Genomic DNA, 18976 nt, shown 5'->3' on the forward strand with positions numbered 1-18976 from the left:
GTCACCGATGGAGTTTCGGTTCCTTGCCGCTGTCGCCTCTGGCTTGCTTAGTTGGGGTCACTTCATCTACAGCGATATCGTTGACTTGATTGCAAATAAAAACAGACACTATTTCAACTGAACAGAGATGACATGACTGAATTCAATGATGAACTGCCTTTAACTATCATTTTGCATTATTGAGACACTGTTTTCCAAATTAATGTTGTTCAGTGCTTTGACGCAATGTATTTTGTTTAAAGCACTATATAAATAAAGGTGATTGATTGATTGATTGATTGTACTCTCAATCACACTTTCAGTGTCCTTTTTGTGGTCTGAAATACGCTGCATATACTTTCTTATGTCCATTTTTGAATATTAATGATAATTCACATTTTAGCTGAAACTTAATTGCTGATTTTTTTTTTTTTTTTGAATTGCTGATATCACACGTTCATATATTTGCTCGACGGACACCTTGCTTTAAATTTAAAACAACTGTATTTTCCATGTGACTTAATACCCACATCAGGAAATCACACAGTCGACAAAAGATAAGCCAGCGTCATTTATTATGAATAATTAACCCTTTCACACTTAAGTTTAAAATATTCTAACTTCACATTTTAGCTGAAACTTAATTGCTGATTTTTTTTTTTTTTTTGAATTGCTGATAATATCACACGTTCATATATTTGCTCGACGGACACCTTGCTTTAAATTTAAAACAACTGTATTTTCCATGTGACTTAATACCCACATCAGGAAATCACACAGTCGACAAAAGATAAGCCAGCGTCATTTATTATGAATAATTAACCCTTTCACACTTAAGTTTAAAATATTCTAACTGACTCCCGAGAGTAAAATTTTTCAAGGCGACAGTTATTTTAGAACGTTCCCCCTTAATGTTTCCATGGCAACGCGTCATATGTCACGTGAAACACCGCAGTCACAATAATAACACTGTATAACAGATGTAGGCTATCCTTCATTTCGTTTTTCCTTTTTTATTCGAAATATTCACAAACTTACTTACCATGTCATCAACTATCCTATATTCCGATTCTCAAATATGTGTAAGTGAGTGTGTTTGGTCGTTTAAAAATCTTTATAACAATAGAGTAAACTTTATAGTTAGCATTCTTCCAATGTGTTTATCTGATATGAAAAACACACGTCATCAAATTATATTTGAATATATTGTTTTTGCTGCTTTCACAGACTCCAAATGTAGCCTATTGTTTTACCAGTGCTTATGTGTAGCCTATTTAAATGTATGAAATCTAAAATAAACATTATGAGGTTGAAAACACCGCATAGTTGTGATATATGACATCGTTGAGCTCGTCCGTATCTGGCTCAGCGCCAACCAACGCGACACTAGCACTTGCTTCCACAGACATCAGTGTGTATTTTACAAACTCCAAATGTAGGCTGTTGTTTTACCAGTGCTTATGTGTAGCCTATTTAAATGTCTGAAATCTAAAATAAACATTATGAGGTTGAAAACACTGCATAGTTGTGATATATGACATCGTTGAGCTCGTCCGTATCTGGCTCAGCGCCAACCAACGCGAAAGACGTTTGAATCTGGCAGTAATGTCACGAGTCACAACACTGAACATTCTAAATCCCATGGGGATAAGGTTAAATTATTATTTAACTCAAAAGGTTGACCATTTATTTTTAACCATGAATACAAAAATGAAACAGAGGGGGCACAAGTCAGATCTGAGGGGGCATTGCCCCCTTTTGCCCCCTCGTGGCGCCGGGCCTGGGTTGGAGCATGTGTCCTTTTGAGTGGTGTTGAACACATCACTCATGCTCTAAAGCAGGGTGTCCAGTCCTGCTCCTGGAGGGCCAAAGCCAGATCTTGGGAACAGGTTTGGACACCCCAGCTCTAAAGTCTTCAGCTGTAAACTATGTACTTTGTCCCATTTCTCACTCCTTAAAAGAGGATGTCTTATCACATACAGTATGAAGACGAGAAGAAGAGGAACCAATAAAATAATTTGGGGCCTAACATAGAGAGTGTAAGTCCCCTCTTTAAGTCAAAAGACCCAGTTTAGATTTTAATAGATCCATTGTCTATTTGCTTTCTTTTAGATTGTGAAGGCACATTCCGTGAACGAGTCAAAACAAAACATCAATTTGTTTTTGAGATTTTCACTACAGAATCAAGCTTTATGGTGGCCAAGCCCTACTTTGTTTGCACCTATTTCTACCTTCCTGTTTAACTTCCTGGATGCTTATATCCTTTTCACCATTTATTTTAATATGAAAATGATCATATACAGTATGTAACTTCTCAAGGTGTCATCTCACCCTCTGTATTTGTTACAGTAACATTTGCCAGTGTATGAAAATCAAATGTTTAGGGCTGGATGATGCCTAAAAACTTTCCATTAGCAGTTTTTTTTTTTGGCATAAAGTTTAGTCATGTTTACAGATAAGACTGCTATCAGAAGGGTAAAGTTCATTCAGGATTTCAAACATTCACTGTGTCTTGTACATTTGCACTGTGCAAAAGCTGAATGCTAGTTCCTGTGCTAGCTGCTCTTTCCCAAAGTTCACTGGGCCACCCCAAGAGGGGGTGAGGGGAGATGTTCCCATTAGTGATGTGCGGGTCGTCTCATAACCCGCGGGTAGGCCGCGGGTTGGGTTGGGGTTAAGAAATTGGCACTTTATTGCGGGGCAGGTTGGGGCAGGTCACTAAAAACAAAATTTTAAAAAATCCATTTATGTTGCATGGAATTTAGTGAAAAAAAAGTTGGCATGCGGTGATCCGTAGCCTACTGTATTTATTTTTTATTTTTTACTTTAACTGACAGATTCCAGCCAAAAAATATTCCCCCCCCCCCCCCCCCCAGTTTTTTCGTGAAATTGGGACGGGACAGGTTTTTTTTTTGCAGGAGTGGGACGGGACATTTGAAAATCCACTCCCGTGTCACCCTCTAATGCAGTGCTCACATTTTTTCAATGACATCATTGCCTTTTAAAGTTTAATCCAGCCATATTGTGACTCTTGTATTTCCGTCCCCAACTGTAAGACCTCTTGAAACTATAATTAAGACATTTCTTATATCATTTAACATATGTAAAACTTTTTGTGGCCTTAAGTTTGATACTACTCACTTTAGGAGTTTAAGGACCCGTGGGAGATCTGTATTTTAAGATAGTCAGCCAGAGTGTTAATACATTTTTGTAGCCAGACTGGAAAACACAATAGCCCCGGGAAGTCAGGCTAGCAATTTTGTGAGCCCAGTAGATTAATATATGTATTTTACTAAGAATAAGAAAAAGTTGGGCACTGTAGGGGAGACAAAGTGCACGAGACCATCAAAAATACAAAGAATATATAAAAAAACTGCTTACACTTCTGCTAGTTATGCCACAAATCCATCTTCAGAGTGCAACTGAAGGTGCAGGACCAACCAAGATGCCACAATGTGACATAAAGTATGTTACAAAAAGTCTAAACGGTATAAATTAACATGCAAACATTTGCGCTAGAACTATTTCCATTACTATAAAGAGCAAATTGCATAATATTTGCACAAACATTTGGCCTACAAGCAAGCAAGCATAACCACAACAGACGCGTATGCATGCAGTGTTAAAGAATAAACCATTGTGTGCCCATCTCCTTGGACATCTGCTATGGAGATGTGGGTGACTATTGAGGTATTCAGGTTGTACAGTTGTGGATGCATACAGGTTTATATGAATGTGTGTGGGCAGCTGCACTCCTACGAGTGTTGCAGTTTTCTTCCTCACGGCAGAGACGACTGTCATGACTTTGCCCACTCTCACAGCAAAAACTCCCATTTCATATAGACAGGCAGGGAAGGAAGCAAAAATGCACTGGATGTATTTGTTACAGTGTTGCTGTTCAGTATGTGGAGTCTAACAAACCCCCCTCCACCACTGTACCTTACCCAGAGTGCAACTTGTCATGAAACAATGAAAGAATGAGTGAATCATCCCTCTGCAGCGGTTCTGTTCTGTCAACAGAGCCGCGTGGGTAATGCCTCTTATGATTCAATTTACATAAATGCACACAGCTGGCATTAAAAACTACAAATGACTTCTGGATTTGAACATTATGGGTGTTTGTCAATCCACCTTACACTATGCCCGCATGTGGCAAATCATATTGAGATCATTTTTTTCCAGTGTCATTTGACTCTGTAATTGCAGTACTGGACTTTGTTTGCAGTACATATACAGTGCAGAATCAGCACACACCATTGTCCTTTCACATAAGATGCATTTGCAGAGCGCTACTGATCCTTCTGTGTGCCATAAATTCAACAACTGATAAACAATTACTTGTCAGATTTTAAGCGTAAGTGGGATATAGGCAATAAAACAGCAAAACATGTTTATGGAGGTTTGATATTTGAGAGATCTCTCTCAAACTTAGAGAAGAATGTGATTTTTTTAAATATAATTAAGGTCTCTCCTGCCAATAGAGTGGGGGAACTATGACGTCACTTTGTAGATGGATCGGCTATTATCATTACACTGTGTAACGAGTGGGGTGGGGCCGAGGGCCGTGGGAACGAGAAGCGAGGCCGGTGGAGTGATTGGAGATGAGCGACACCTGCTCGACCCACCGGTTTCGAGTCCCACGGAGGAGTCCTCTTTTCAGATTGAAAGTAAATTTAGCATTTCATTTGGAAATCAAGGTCTGGAGTCTGGAAGACTGGAGAGGCACAGAATCCAAAGTCCAGTGTGAAGTTTCCGAAGTCAGAGATTATTTGGGGTGCCGTGACATCTGCTGGTCTTGGTCCATTGTGTTTTATCTATGCAGCCATCTACCAGGAGATTTTGGAGCACGTTATGCTTCCATCTGCTGACAAGCTTTATGGAGATGCTGATTTCCTTTTGCAACAGGACTTTAGCACCTGTCCACAGTGCCAAAACCATTTCCAAGTGCTTGATTGGCCAGCCAACATGCCTGACCTGAACTTCAAAGAGAATCTATGGGGTATTGTGAAGAGCAAGATAAGTGACATCTGAAAAACAATTCAGAGGAGCTGAAGGCTGCTATCAAAGCACCTGGGCTTCAGTAACACCTCAGCAGTGCCACAGTTTGATCGCCTCCATGCCACGCTGCACTGAAGCAGTAATTCCTGCAAAAGGACAAACAAAGTATTGACTGCATCATGAAAGTGAAAGTGACGTGATATACATCCAAGTATGGTGACCCCATACTCGGAATTTGTGCTCTGCGTTTAACCCATCCAAAGTGCACACACACAGGAGTGAACACACACACACACCCGCAGCAGTGGGCAGCCATCTATGCTGCGGCGCCCGGGGAGCAGTTTGGGGTTCGGTGCCTTGCTCAAGGACACCTCAGTCATGGTATTGAGGGTGGAGAGTGCGCTTACATTCCCACAATTCCTGCCAGCCAATACCGTTAGGCCACAACTTCCTCCAAATACATAATTTAATTAAACCTGCTTTGGAGATCTTGAACATTTCTGGTTTGTAAATATTTTTTTATTATTTATCTTTCAGAAAATATTCAAATGTTCTGAGATACTGAATTTTTTATTTTGCTAAACTGTAAGTCATAAACATCAGAATTAAAGCAAAAAAACTCTTGAAATATTTCAGTGTGTGTGCAATGAATCTAAAATATAAAGAAAGTTAGCTTTTTGAATTAAATTACAAAAAATAAATAACTTGTCCATGATTATAAATTTTTTGAGATCAGCTATGGATCTAATCTGTCCCCATTTCTGCAAGCATCTTCTTTGGCCTGACGGAGCTGTCTGAGGTTTGGAGTGAACCATGGTTTGTCATTGTTGTAAGTTAAATAAGTCCTGGTAGGAATGCACATATCTTCACAAAAACTGATATATGATGTTACAATCTCTGTAAGCTCATCCAACAGCTTAAAATAAAAACTTTAACAAATGTAATAGCTAAAATGCTAACTTGCTTTCAGGTTTTCGCTTACAAAGTGACATCATAGTTCCACCACTCTGTTGCTTTTTTTCAAAAAAATAATTTTCTTACTATAGAATTTTTTTTTTTTACTACATTCATGATGTATTATGAAAAAATGAAGTTTGAGTGTAAAAGGGGGTGTGATTTTGTGAGCTAATGTATTTGGCGTTAATGGAGGAATAGCATCAAGTACTTTTAAAATGTGGGAGTAAAGTAAAAGCTGTGGTTTTCTCATAATGGACAAGGTTGGTGTTTTTACATCGCTGGCCTGTGTTGCAGGGCAGCGTTTCTTTGTCAGGTCTTACATAACTGCTCTGCAGATTTAAAAGATACTTACTCTAAACAATTCTTCAAACAAGACCTATAAGATATTTGATAGTATTAGATATATGATAGTATCCAAAACTGGTTTAACAGGTTGATCTCACACAACTAGATTACATTTTGTTTTATTCAGGAAACATTTTAGAAATAAGCCCATGGTTTGCTGCCACCTACTACAAGAAACCAAAGGGTGCTCCTGCATTTTAGAGTAAAATCAGTGTAGCTAATGTTTTAGTAACAGACTCTGATACTCCTTGTCATCTGAGTGCAATGACCTAAAACATGTCTGTTATGCCCCAGGACTCTTTCGCCAGCTCAGGAGGGTAAAGCTAGAACCTGTCATATGTGAAGCAAGGGCTGTCAGCACCACTTAGTTACCCTTCTCAACTCTGTCTCAACAGTATGTCACGCTCGCTGTCACCACGCTTCATCCATTCTAGAGTAACAGTGAAAAGGCCAACATGAATCAACTCAGCTGTAATCAACCTGATGTTACACTTTAGCAAACTTTTCATGTAACGGACCAAAAAAAAAACACTTAAAACATTTTAAGGGAGAGTTGCCAAACCTATTAACATTTCATACCACAGACTGATTTAAATCAGCTCAGTTTCACAAAACACAACTTTTCACTGAATTAATTCTGATTCATGAAATATACAACAGGAATGATCAAAATATGAAACAGGACCACATTCTAATCCAAAACAATGTCTACAAAACTCTTTTTTTGGACCTGGAGACAAAGTAGGTGTACAAGGACTGCATCATCAATTTACACAATAAATCACAATTATGCTGTTTTGATTAACTAATGCAAAAACAACATACATACTAGGGCTGTGCAATTAAATCGCATGCGAATATCATGCGCATCTCATCAGTAAAACCGGTTCTTTCAGATGGAGCGGTATTTAATACACATAGAGCTGTAGTTCACTGAAAAGCTAGGCAATATCATGTTCATAATCGAATGTGATTCATCTGTAATTATAAACATGATATTGCCTAGCTTGTCTGTGAACTACGGCTCTGTGTAGTAAATGTCACTCCATTTGAATGCAGGTGATGGTGGTTTACTACCAACCATGGAAATGGCTTAACTGAGAAGATGCACATGATAATCGCATGCGATTAATTGCACAGCCCTAAGACATACAGCACTGTAAATGGCACTTTGCATCTACTCCCAATCCATTAATGGTAAATCTGTGATTTTTTAAGGGTATAGTTCACCTCAAAATCTAAATTCTGTCATAATGTACTCATAACAATGTTATTCAACGAATGGGCAACAATTATGAAGGAATATAAAAAATATCTTAATTTGTCAAATAACATAGGTCTTGCTGAATAATTGTAATTGAGTAAAGTGAGCACATTTTTTTAATGACTCCATAAGTCAATTAGTAACATCCAATACTGAGAGAAGGTTAAACTGTCTCACCTGTTTTAGGTTTTGCTTCCATTCGTTGTGCAAGAAACATCACCCGACACTCACAAAAAAAGCATTACAAGATGTAGCTACCCAAGACATTTCCACAGACACACAGCCATTAAACCTTTGTAGACATTAAATACTAGGGTTGGCCCTCATATAATAGTGCTGGTTCTGAGACAGAGCATAGGTACAAATTGTTTCTTTGTCTTTCGACACCCGAAGCACCAGCTCAGAATCAGGAAGAGTAGCACCAAAACATTGCTGGTCTATATCAGGGCTTGGACAGGGCACCTCTAATGGATCAGCAGTCTGTGTATCCTGTGTGCTCATAACATTATACAACGCTCAGGAATCTAGGAATGAAAAAAAAAAAAAACAGCACAGATTGTCGTTTGTGGTTAGAGGATACAGCTACTGCTGAAAGATAACAATAAATAAAACCTTTTACTTATTAGATTGTGCTTTATTAACATCTACTTAACCCCCAACCCTAAACCTAACCCAACAGTAATGCAAATACAGTAGTTCATTGTTCAGCAAGACAAAAATGACACAATATTGATGTGCACATGCCCAGTAGGACAATCTGGCACTAGCGGTTTCCCTTCTACCTAACCCACAATGCCTCCTCCGTCATGCTGCCATCAAATAAAACACTTGCCATGATTGCTATTGTAAATATAAGCTTGCAACGTTCGCCCTGCCTCCGTGGTCTTTTGACTGGTCCACTGTTTTGGAACTGACATTGACGAGCGGTGCGGTGTGTAAAAGCTTAAATTCTTTTAATTTGACACGGCGTCTTAAACGCAGCACTCATTCGAAATGCTGCAAAAGACATGAGCATGAATGAATAGTATGAAAACGTGTCAGTGCTAAAAGTGTTCCACCACACATTCCATCCACACAATATCCAAAGACATCAAGCCCAGATTCTGCCAATAGTCGACATCATACGCTGCAGTGATTGATTAGTTTTAGTGTGTAGGCAGAGCTCTGGTGGCATGTGTCTGCTCACAGAGTTTGTGCTTAGGCTAAGTCATCTGTTATTGACTTCCTTTCAGCAGACCACCTTGAAAATAATGACATCTACAGACATCATTATTCATTCAATGACGGCATCAGCTCAGGTTTTGATGAAACATTATCGATGGATGTATGTGTCTGTATGCCTCCTACAGAGCTTGGCACTATCAGACTCAGAGTGCAGTCTCACGCTTGATTAATTGTTCTCTGCAACCGTTCATGATGAGCAGAAGAAGACAGCTTTCTTATAGTGGATCAAAACATTTCTACCCTTAAATCCTACTAATTATTTAACACCAATTTTATTTTTCCAACCACCAAAAACACTTTTTTTCATGTGGCATTTGAGTTTTCATTGATTCCACACAGCTGGTTTGAGATGACATTTGAATGTGTGAATGGCTCAAAGCTTAATTCATGTAAACATCCTCAGAGAGACTATTGTCGATAGCCAACAAATAATAATTTTATTTAATAACGGAGATGACTGGACCAATGGAAACCACATGCCTATCAAGGACTAATAACGATGTCCTAACAAGGGATGACAAGGCCAGATTCCAGAGACAAACAATTTGTCTGTTCAAACAAAACGCGAAAAATGGGGCATGACGCAAGATCAATCATTCACAAAACACAGTCGATTAGAACGGTTTCTTCCATTTGGGTCTCTCATCCTCACAATGCACTGCAGCTGAAAAGCAGAGTCAAAGAGAATATGACTGGATAAATGTCTGTAAAGTTACATTTCCACTATAAAACTGCAGACTGATTTTTCTTAGAATAAATTGCAAACTTCTTTGTGACCCTTCTGGTCACACACTCTTAGGACCCCCAATGATTTAAAGCAGGGATGTAAAACTTAAGTTTCTGGAGGACCATAGCCCTGCAGTTTAGCTCCAACTCTAATTAAACAGATTTACCTGAAAACTAAAGGCCTGTTTACTCCCGGTCATTTCATGCGATTTCTCTGATCGGATATCTATCTAAAACGGATATAAAGTCGATATTCAATTCCTGCACTATATTTAAGTTTAACGGAGTTCATGTCAACGAAATCAAAAGATAAGGGCTGCATTTTATTAATTATCAGCTCATTTCTAGATCAAAGCTCACAAATGGAGAGCGCGCGGCATCAGCACCGGAGAAAAAGTTTAGTCACACTACTTTTAATAAAAATGATTGTGTGTTTGGCATCTGCGTCTTACTTCCAGTTTCTTTCACGGCAGTTTGTGCTTCCGCTTGCTGAAGAGATGCTCAGCTACTTGTCTGCGGCAATGCGGGTTGCGTTAGCACAGCCATATCTGACTAATGTCATATAGTCTATAACACGCTCTCACTATTTTAACGTTTTGGGAGGAGTAAAGTTTGCATTTGTGGTTTCAACAACCAGATACATTTACACTTGTCCAGTATTATCTGGAATGTGTCCCAGACCACCTCCTGAAATGGTTTGAGCAATCGGATTTATATCAGTCTCGAATGCATTTCAGAGGGCATTTACACCTGGTCTTTTCAGTGACCAGGTGTAAACAGGCCCTATAGGTAGGTCCGTTTGAGCAGGTTGAAGCTAAACTTTGCAGGACTGTGGCCCTCCAGGAACGGAGTTTGACACCCCCGATTTAGATTCATTAAATTTATGAAGTATTAAAGTCAGCAAAATTACAACATTCAAAAATGTATTCGCAATTTTTTTCAAAAACAAAACATCAGGTTACCGTGAGTTGTTGTCATGTCTATTAAACCTGACCCACACAGAAAAGGACAGGAGTTCGGAATAGGCCTTGAGCTAATATTTTCCACATATTTGAGGTGAACAAAAACAGATTTTTTTATACTTGCATGATTGTTTCTATACTATGATATTTTGATTAACCAATTTTGCATGGATGCATTTGATCAACTTTTATATTAAAATATCAATCTCAATGACAAGACTGCTATTATTTACAAGGACTGAAATGAAAAAACCTTAAAATGTTAAAGGAAAAAAAAAATCATCAAGACAAATACTACAGTACAAGCAGGCGCATTTAGCACTATCCTGGGCATCAGTGCAATACTGGGATTCAATTATGACAACAAAGTACCCGCAGCAACAAAAGGTATTGCATTTTCAGAGGCTTGTTGACTGAGCCAAGTATTTTAAACCTGGACAGAAAAACAATGTTTCACTGCCTTAGCAAAACCTTTTCAACCAGCGCACTGGGCAGAGATAGTGTTGTGTGGGCTAGATCAGTGATGCGATAACACAACCACGGAGTTAAATGAGATCAGCTATAGAGTTGAGCCAAGTTTTGAATACCTCTGTCCTGCTGAGACAAAGTTGAAAAAAAAGATCGGGTTTAAGATTATTTATAGAATGCCAAACTGTCTGGTTTGGTTCAGCAACAAAATCAGACATCAGAAGACTACAGAGAACTGTTCGGACTGCTGAAAGGATTATTGGTGCTCCCCTGCCCACCCTTCAAGAACTGTATACATCCAGAGTGAGGAAAAGGGCTCAGAAAATCACTCTGGATCCCTCACATCCAAGTCACCCCATCTTTGAACGTTTGCCATCTGGCCGGCGCCTCAGAGCCGCAAACACCAGAACAGCAAGGCACAAGAACAGTTTCTTCCCCCAGGCAATCTACCTCATGAACAGTTAAATGTTCCCTACTTATGCTTATAAACGTGCAATATCCTTATATTTATTTGTTAACCCTCCATCCTAGAACATTCCCGCATCTCACTCAATCCTATTCCATTATCATTTATAGCACAATTGTTTATACACTTATTTATTTGTCAATTTGTAAATCTCTTTTTTTTTTTTTTTTTTGTCTCTGTGTACTGGAAGCTTATGTCACTAAAACAAATTCCTTGTATGCGTAAGCATACTTGGCAATAAAGCTCTTTCTGATTCTGAATTTTCTGATTCTGATTCTTAAGCTATTTCTCATCTTAGATTACAGAATGCAAAATCTAGCTAAATACCTCTTGACAAACCACTGTTTGCACCGCATTTTTACTATGAGCAATGTATCTGCAATACAAGATGCATAAAAACACATTTTTCATGTCAAGAGTGATTTTTTATGATTAGTCAGAACACTGAGTATTTACATAACATCTCACTTGTGAAATAAAGGCATTTTATTTATTAAAGATAACTGTTTAAGTAGAGACGTTCTGGAAGCTGTGTAGTTTTCATTAATATGGTTCATGCTGCGATAATGTTACACGTCATTGTTATCTATTTTTTATTCAGCCAAAACTTTTTGAAAGCTTCTTTACATCACAAATTTTTTTATAAAAATCAAACTGTTTTTTTTTTCTTTCTACTGGATGTACTGTGTTAAAAGTCTGGAAAATAAGTCACCCAAACCACATGTTCTGAGACTCTAATGCAGGGAATTGGATGCAAAAAGAGGTAAAAAGATTGGATGCAAACAGCAGTTCAGCCATGCAACAAGTGAAAATACAGCAGACGTGAGACTTCAAGCTCTCCAGGCATTTAGGATTACGTATATGAATGTCAGTAGGCGTATTCATTCAGGCATAGCAGTACGATTTGTGCAGCGGCACGCCGGCACTACAATGGTTTTCAGAAGAAAATTCCTGTGAAAGTCACCTGATCTTCACTGGTTTTGAGAACATGAAATAAGACACAGTAAGGATTAGCCAATAATTGTCCAATATTCACAATTTCAAGATCTGCATATAAATCAGCATGCCAATGAATTTTTGTCAGCTTAAATCTGGATGTTCTTGAGACATTCTTGGTTATGACTTTGTCATATTAAATGAATACTGCTTCACATCATAACCTGTCAATTCAGTGCTCTCAACAGACAGTCACCATGCTAGAAATGTACTGATTTGAGTGACACAGGTGGGCTTTTATTTCCTCTCTGTAACTAGGCAACAGCAGCTTATAGAAAGTTCTAAGTTTTGTTCTTGAAAGAGTCATTACTAGTGGGTTTTGACAAAAATCTATCTTTTTCTTTTTCTTTTATGATTCTGGCAGTTTCATGGTTTATCCCTGACTTTCATATGATTCAGAATGCATGAACAAGAGAACCACTGCATTTTTAATAACTATTTAAAAAAAAGCTACATGAAACATGAGCAGTTTTATATTTAAATTAAAGTTAAAAATAAAAGAAAATGGTCTGACTTTAACGTTGATGAATTCCACTGCATAAGACATAGCTACACCAAACAAAAGCATCAGACAGGCTGACTGAGACTGCACAATCACTCTCTGACAGCAGGTGGAGCTTATGGAACAGTAGTGACAGAACAATATTTAGGATTTTCATCACACATCACTAACGGTGAGCTTACTTTGCCTGCTAACAGTATTTTCTGCTCTTTGCGTTGCGACCTCTGCCTGGTATGAGATGTAATATTCATTATTATTTTAACATTATTCTTTTAACATATTTTTTCAGTGTTTTCCATACATTGATTTATTTGTGGCGGCCCACCACAATATCAACACAGCCCGCCACAAATAGATATTCCAAAATGCTTTGACTTCGTTGAATAAACATGAGCTCTGCACATTACAAAGTCAAAAAGCGGTGCAGGTGTTTTTATATGAATGCATCTTTGAAGGGCGCCAAATGTCTTTAGAAAAGATTAAATGTTATTTTCATTTTATCTTTCCTATAATGCCTGATAAAGCAATGTTTACTAAAAGAGCGCTGCTTTGTTTACAGCCAATACCAGGGAAACCCCTATTTCTGCAGCTCCTAAAGCACCTCCTGCTGGCAGAGAATGAAAGTGCACTTTCAATAATCCCATTTGCTGTTTTATATAGCCTATATTCCCCCGGTGAAAGTGCTGCTATGCAGCTATGTGAAAATTACCATCACTGCAACCAGGTTTATCATAAATAGTGGTCAAATATCAATGCTGAAGTCGTAAATCTATCTTATGACCAAGGCCGAGCCCGTAGCTAGGGTTAGCGGTGCAGGTTGTACCAGTGGGCTCTTTTTTGAAATAGTTTAATTTGTACTGTACGTTCATTCTATTTATTTATTTGTGCCATTTACACAATATTTAAGTTTTTTTCATGTTTGTAGATGTCCAGGTACAACAACCATATAATTAAATGTAAAATAGCACTGAATAGTCTTCAATGTAAAATAAAATATACAGTAAAAACATTTCTCACATTATCAGATTATATGCTATAGTTTAGAAATTGGTAATAAAATGACAAAAACTCAGAGTTAAACTGTCAGAACAAATTAATCTTGATAATGTCAGATAACTTTGATAGAAAGATATGTAATGGATTACAATCAACCAAAACTTCAGACAACTGCAAGTATGACAATATTTACACAACCATCAGTACTTTGTTGACCAATTACAAAGCAATGCTTAATTTTGTTCAGACTGTGGTGTGAAAAGGTTGCATTAGCAATTAAAGAAAAAACACTTAAACAAAACATGGTCAGGTCAAAGTGTCTAAATAATGTGTTCACTAATTTATTTATTTTTAATCAATTTCACTAGTAGTCTACAGTATAAAGAATGTTGGGGTATAATACGTCACAGCTCGCTTTATTTAGCTATAATCACTTACATAAGTGAACTATAGTGTCCTGCACCAACTAGTAAAACAATATAAACAATTACATCTGGTGTCTGAATAATTTTTGATTTGACTGTGGATAAATTAAATCAAGAGCAGTAAGGGATTTTTTTGTCTTTCATTTTCTTAAATTAACATTAAAGACACCAACAGCACAGCTAGTAAATTAAACGTGGTCACTTTAAGAGACAATGCATGCATTATAATGATACACATACGATTTCTCTCTCAACTGCTTACTTTCACTTAAGAGATAAATGACAGTTTTTCCGATTACACTTTTCAAGGAGGGTATTATGACATAAGTTGTATCATGTACAAAACCAAGAAGAGGCTTTGAGACACATCTCTGCATGAGCCCTAAACACCAGAACACCGTGGGTGCTGAACTGGGCTCTTTCACATCCTTTTCTCTTTTTGTTTAAAATGCAATTTGTATTTGTTCATCAGGTGCAGGAGGACGCGAACTTCCTGAAGGAGATCTCATCAGTCCGGTGTTGGTGTCTGTAAGAAGCGGCTCTCTGCGTGCGCACCGAACATAACGCACGAGTAGCATAATCAGTCGAGCTTTCCCACGTCTTGTGTTTGAATGCTTTAAACTCATTAAAAATTTTTAATTGGCAAGGTTTAAAAACACATGAAAATGATAATCTTTCGTGGCGGTGCGCGGCAGTGGCGAGTCAACTGTCTTGAGCAATTTTTAGGCTGGCCTCAGTCAGTCGGTTGAGATCGTCGGGACCCCCCCCCGGACCCTATAATCGTCACCACCTTCACCCCACTAGCGACGGCCCTGCTGATGACACCCAGTTTGTCAAGATCAAGTAAGAGTGTGATGTTGTAATGTGCTGTGAATGTGAAAGAACGCCCATTGTCATTACTCACTCACACAAAAAAAATGCTACTGTTTAAGTAATTCAGCAACATAAACCTCAAGGTCACTTCCTTCCTTTTTTTTGATGACGACCAGTCTGCAAACCCACCAAATGTTCTGTAATAGATTTACCATGAAAGCTATTCTTAAAGAAACAGATCCTCACCGAGTGCCAGAAGAAAACAACAGGCTTGACCAGCTGCTATCTTAAGCTGCCGTCCAGGGAACTCTACACACCTGAAAAGACAACAGACAATTCCATTAGTGATGCCATTTGTTTTATGCAAGACATTTCTATCAATGTTTGAATTATATAAATGAAACCAGAAAGAGACCAAACATTTTATTGAAAGGATGGGTTAATGGGTTTAAAAAAAACAAAAAAGGAGTCTGGTGTCTTCTGGGTGGGTGCTCTTGTTTCCAAGCAACAGAAAGCTTGACTCATCCCCTTATTGTTCTTATGCGGTTTAACCGATACAAAAAATAAAACCACAGAACATACAGCTCTGACTGCTTTTGTATGTACATCTGCCATCAGTTCTTCATCAGCCCTTTGATGTTTACTGAACCTGGCTCAATGAACACCTCAAATACAGAAGCTGTGAAAATCAATATATTGAAGGAATAGTTCACTCAAAAGTTAAATCTCGCTTTACTTACCATCAGGCCATCCAAGATGTAGATAATGTTTCTTCATCTTAACAGATTTGGAGAAATTTAGCATTACATCACTTGCTCAGTGTCATCAGAATGAGAAGTTCAAACAGCTGATAAAAACAATCATAATAAGTTATCCACATGCCTCCAGGCCATCATTTAACATCCTATCCATATTATTTGTTTCTCCCTTGAAAAAGTAGTCTTGCCTGAATCGGGAAAAAATGCACGTTTACAAGTGAAAACAGTCCTAAATGGATATGTTGGTGTGAGAGGACAACAGGGGATGAACTGAAGGAAGTTTTATTATGGATCATGGACTGGTATTTTGTCCAGAAGTTAAAAAGCCTTAATGGCGGATTTATTACAAACACAGCTTTTCAATTCAGGAGATGTTAATTGATGGACTGGAGTTGTGTGGATTATTGTGATGCTTTTATCAGCTGTTTGGACTCTCATTCTGATGGCACCCACTGAGCAAGTGATGTAATTCTAAATTTCTCAAAATCTATTCCAATGAAGAAACAAACTACTCTACATCTTGGATTGTCTAAAGTAAGTCAGTTTTCAAAATCAAATCCCCATCATTTAAGACTGATTTGATGTTAAAATAGGAACACTGCTGTCAATTTTTAGGAGGCCTCACATTTGCATGTCATTGACCATAATCTGCATTTTTTCATGCATGCTTCAAGGTGAAGCTTCATGTCCGCAAGATTTCCACACCTCCACAACATATTACACATGTTCTAAGTGGTTCTTCTTCACATGAATTGACAGCAGGACGGTCAGCCGGCTTGGATCCTGTATGCCAACTCCCTCTCTCACTGAAAATGATATGCGTTAGTGAAATTGGCCAACAGATAGCACAGACGTGCATGTTTGTTTAGGGGGTGCTATCTGGCATGGGAACACACGGTTGTGAGTATTATCTCTTGGCTTGCATCAGTGGCTCTAATTTCCATCTGGTCTGAATTAGTGGAAAATGAGGGAGGAGGAAGATCTGGACTCCTCAACCACAGTCATGAAAGTACACAGACCAAAGGACTTCATCTTTTTAAGGAACTGTAATGGGCAAACTCTTTCAATATTGGTAGAAAAAAAAATGTTGAATGAATCAAAAAAATTTCACATACAGTACATCCTAGGGTTTTTCATAACCAAAACTGCTTTAGGCAGCATCCTTGGCATTCTCAAACAAAGACGAAAACAATGACTCTTTCAGTTCATGACACTTGAGAGCTATTTAAACGTGGTCACCGTGATTTTGCCAAGCAAGACATGTTCCTGGATCAACATCTTTTTTTCTGATCCTGGATTAAACGTTCCTATTCAAAAATATAGGCCTAACCCCTAAACCTTACCCTTCCAATAATTCATTCCTAAAATCAGAGTGAAATGATAAGTGAATAACAAGGATGTAAGGCATCAAACCCTGACTGAAAAAAGGTAAATTTGTTGAAAATGTATTCCTCCATTCTGATTGGTTGATGGGTATGTTATTCTGGAACATTTTGTAGAGCAGGGACATGTGTGCATTTTATTTTGTAATTTCACCAGAACTAATAGAGTCTGCACAACAGTTAGCAACAGATGGAAGCTCTCGTCTGTTTAACACAAACGAACGAAATGAACACTCGGTGAGTCAAATAGAGACGTTTAATTTGTAATGGATGTATCTTGCGAGATGTTTCAAAAACATTTGACATCCAACATTTTGCCATTAACAGGGCAATAACCGCTCTGACCGTTTACAACATGGCAGGCGCAAATGCACGTAACCAATCCATATCAGATTTATTTCCACATATGAATTAGGCTTGAAACCGATCAGAGAATATTGGAAGCCTTGTGCTTTTGTTCCTTCTTAAAAGTTCATGGGGTCATTTCCGATCTGTTCCACACGGGAGGAAAACATCTGAAATTAGGCCAATGAGAGTACTAGAGAAATCCAAGACGCAATTGAATTAAAACGAACTAAACTCATAATGTGTCAACATCCATAAACAAGCACGTTTAAATAAGAAAACTTCAGCAGACTCTTCAAGTGAAGAGCTCACAAGAGGAACTGCCATTTATGATTTCACGTAACGTTACCGCAGTAAGTTAAAGATAACAGAGGTCCTAAGAAACACTCCGGATCAACTGGTCTTGTTGGTGTCTAACGGTTAACGTATTCATGACAAACTAATCGCTCTCCGAGTCAGTCAAAATCTTTGACTCAGGAGTTAAACAGAGTGTAATTAGTTAGCCCTCGGTTTAGCGTTAAGTTTACAAGCTGAAGTTTAAAGAGACTTCCTACTATCAAGCTAACTGGCTAAAAACACACGTTATGTCAGTTTAAAAAGAACCGAGATGTGTTAAGAAACCACGGTTATTGATGAGAAGAAACGCTGTCGTTTGTCATCCTCTTCAGATAGTTTTACGTTGTTTATCATAGACAACAAAACACAGTCCAGAGTTGAACAATAAAACAAACACAGAGTTCAAAGTAAGAACGACAAACAGCGGCAAACTTTAAGAAACTATAACGTTACTCACTGCAACAAACTTTCAGCAGACGACTGGAGGAAGCCAAGGAACAAAACAAGCCGTAGGGTCCTACGCAACAACGCAGAACAGAACGAGAAGAAGAGTGGAGGAATTAAACCGAAAACGCGTGCTTTCTCTCAACCGTGGCGCCGCTGGGGGAATGTGGCAGTGGCACGAGAACTGTTTGAAGACGTCATCTGCGCGCGGCACGCCTTCCCCCTGAGAGAGGAGTATCAAGACTGTGGATGTTGTTGTTATCATTATATATACTTATGCTTTTTGTTGCATATTTAAGGGAATATTGGTGCGTCTTCAATGGCGGTAAAGTTAGTTTGATGTTTGACATTTATTAAACATTGGTTCAGATAGTCATAAATACAGGTGCTGATCATATAATTAGAATATTATCAAAAAGTTGATTTATTTCACTAATTCCATTCAAAAAGATAAACGTGTATATTATATTCTTTCATTATACACAGACTGGTATTTCTAGTGTTTATTTCTTTTAATTTTGATGATTATAACTGACAACTAAGGAAAATCCCAAATTCAGTATCTCAGAAAATTAGAATATAACTAAAAT

The 18976-nt window shown here is 38.1% G+C and overlaps 1 protein-coding gene across 1 annotated transcript in view; it reads right to left on the reverse strand.

Annotated features, from left to right (window-relative positions):
- Positions 1-18602, reverse strand: part of LOC128030854 (neurocalcin-delta A) — a 48492-nt gene extending 29890 nt beyond the window's left edge. The window contains exons 1-2 of the mRNA XM_052618912.1: positions 18400-18602; positions 15368-15438 (exon numbers count right to left, since the gene is read on the reverse strand). The gene's annotated coding sequence lies outside the window, so the exon portion shown is untranslated. The remainder of the gene's footprint in view (positions 1-15367; positions 15439-18399) is intronic.
- Positions 18603-18976: the final 374 nt, after the last annotated feature.

This window comes from Carassius gibelio, chromosome A16 (genome assembly GCF_023724105.1).
Source record: "Carassius gibelio isolate Cgi1373 ecotype wild population from Czech Republic chromosome A16, carGib1.2-hapl.c, whole genome shotgun sequence".
In the NCBI taxonomy this organism is placed as follows: Eukaryota; Metazoa; Chordata; class Actinopteri; order Cypriniformes; family Cyprinidae; genus Carassius; species Carassius gibelio.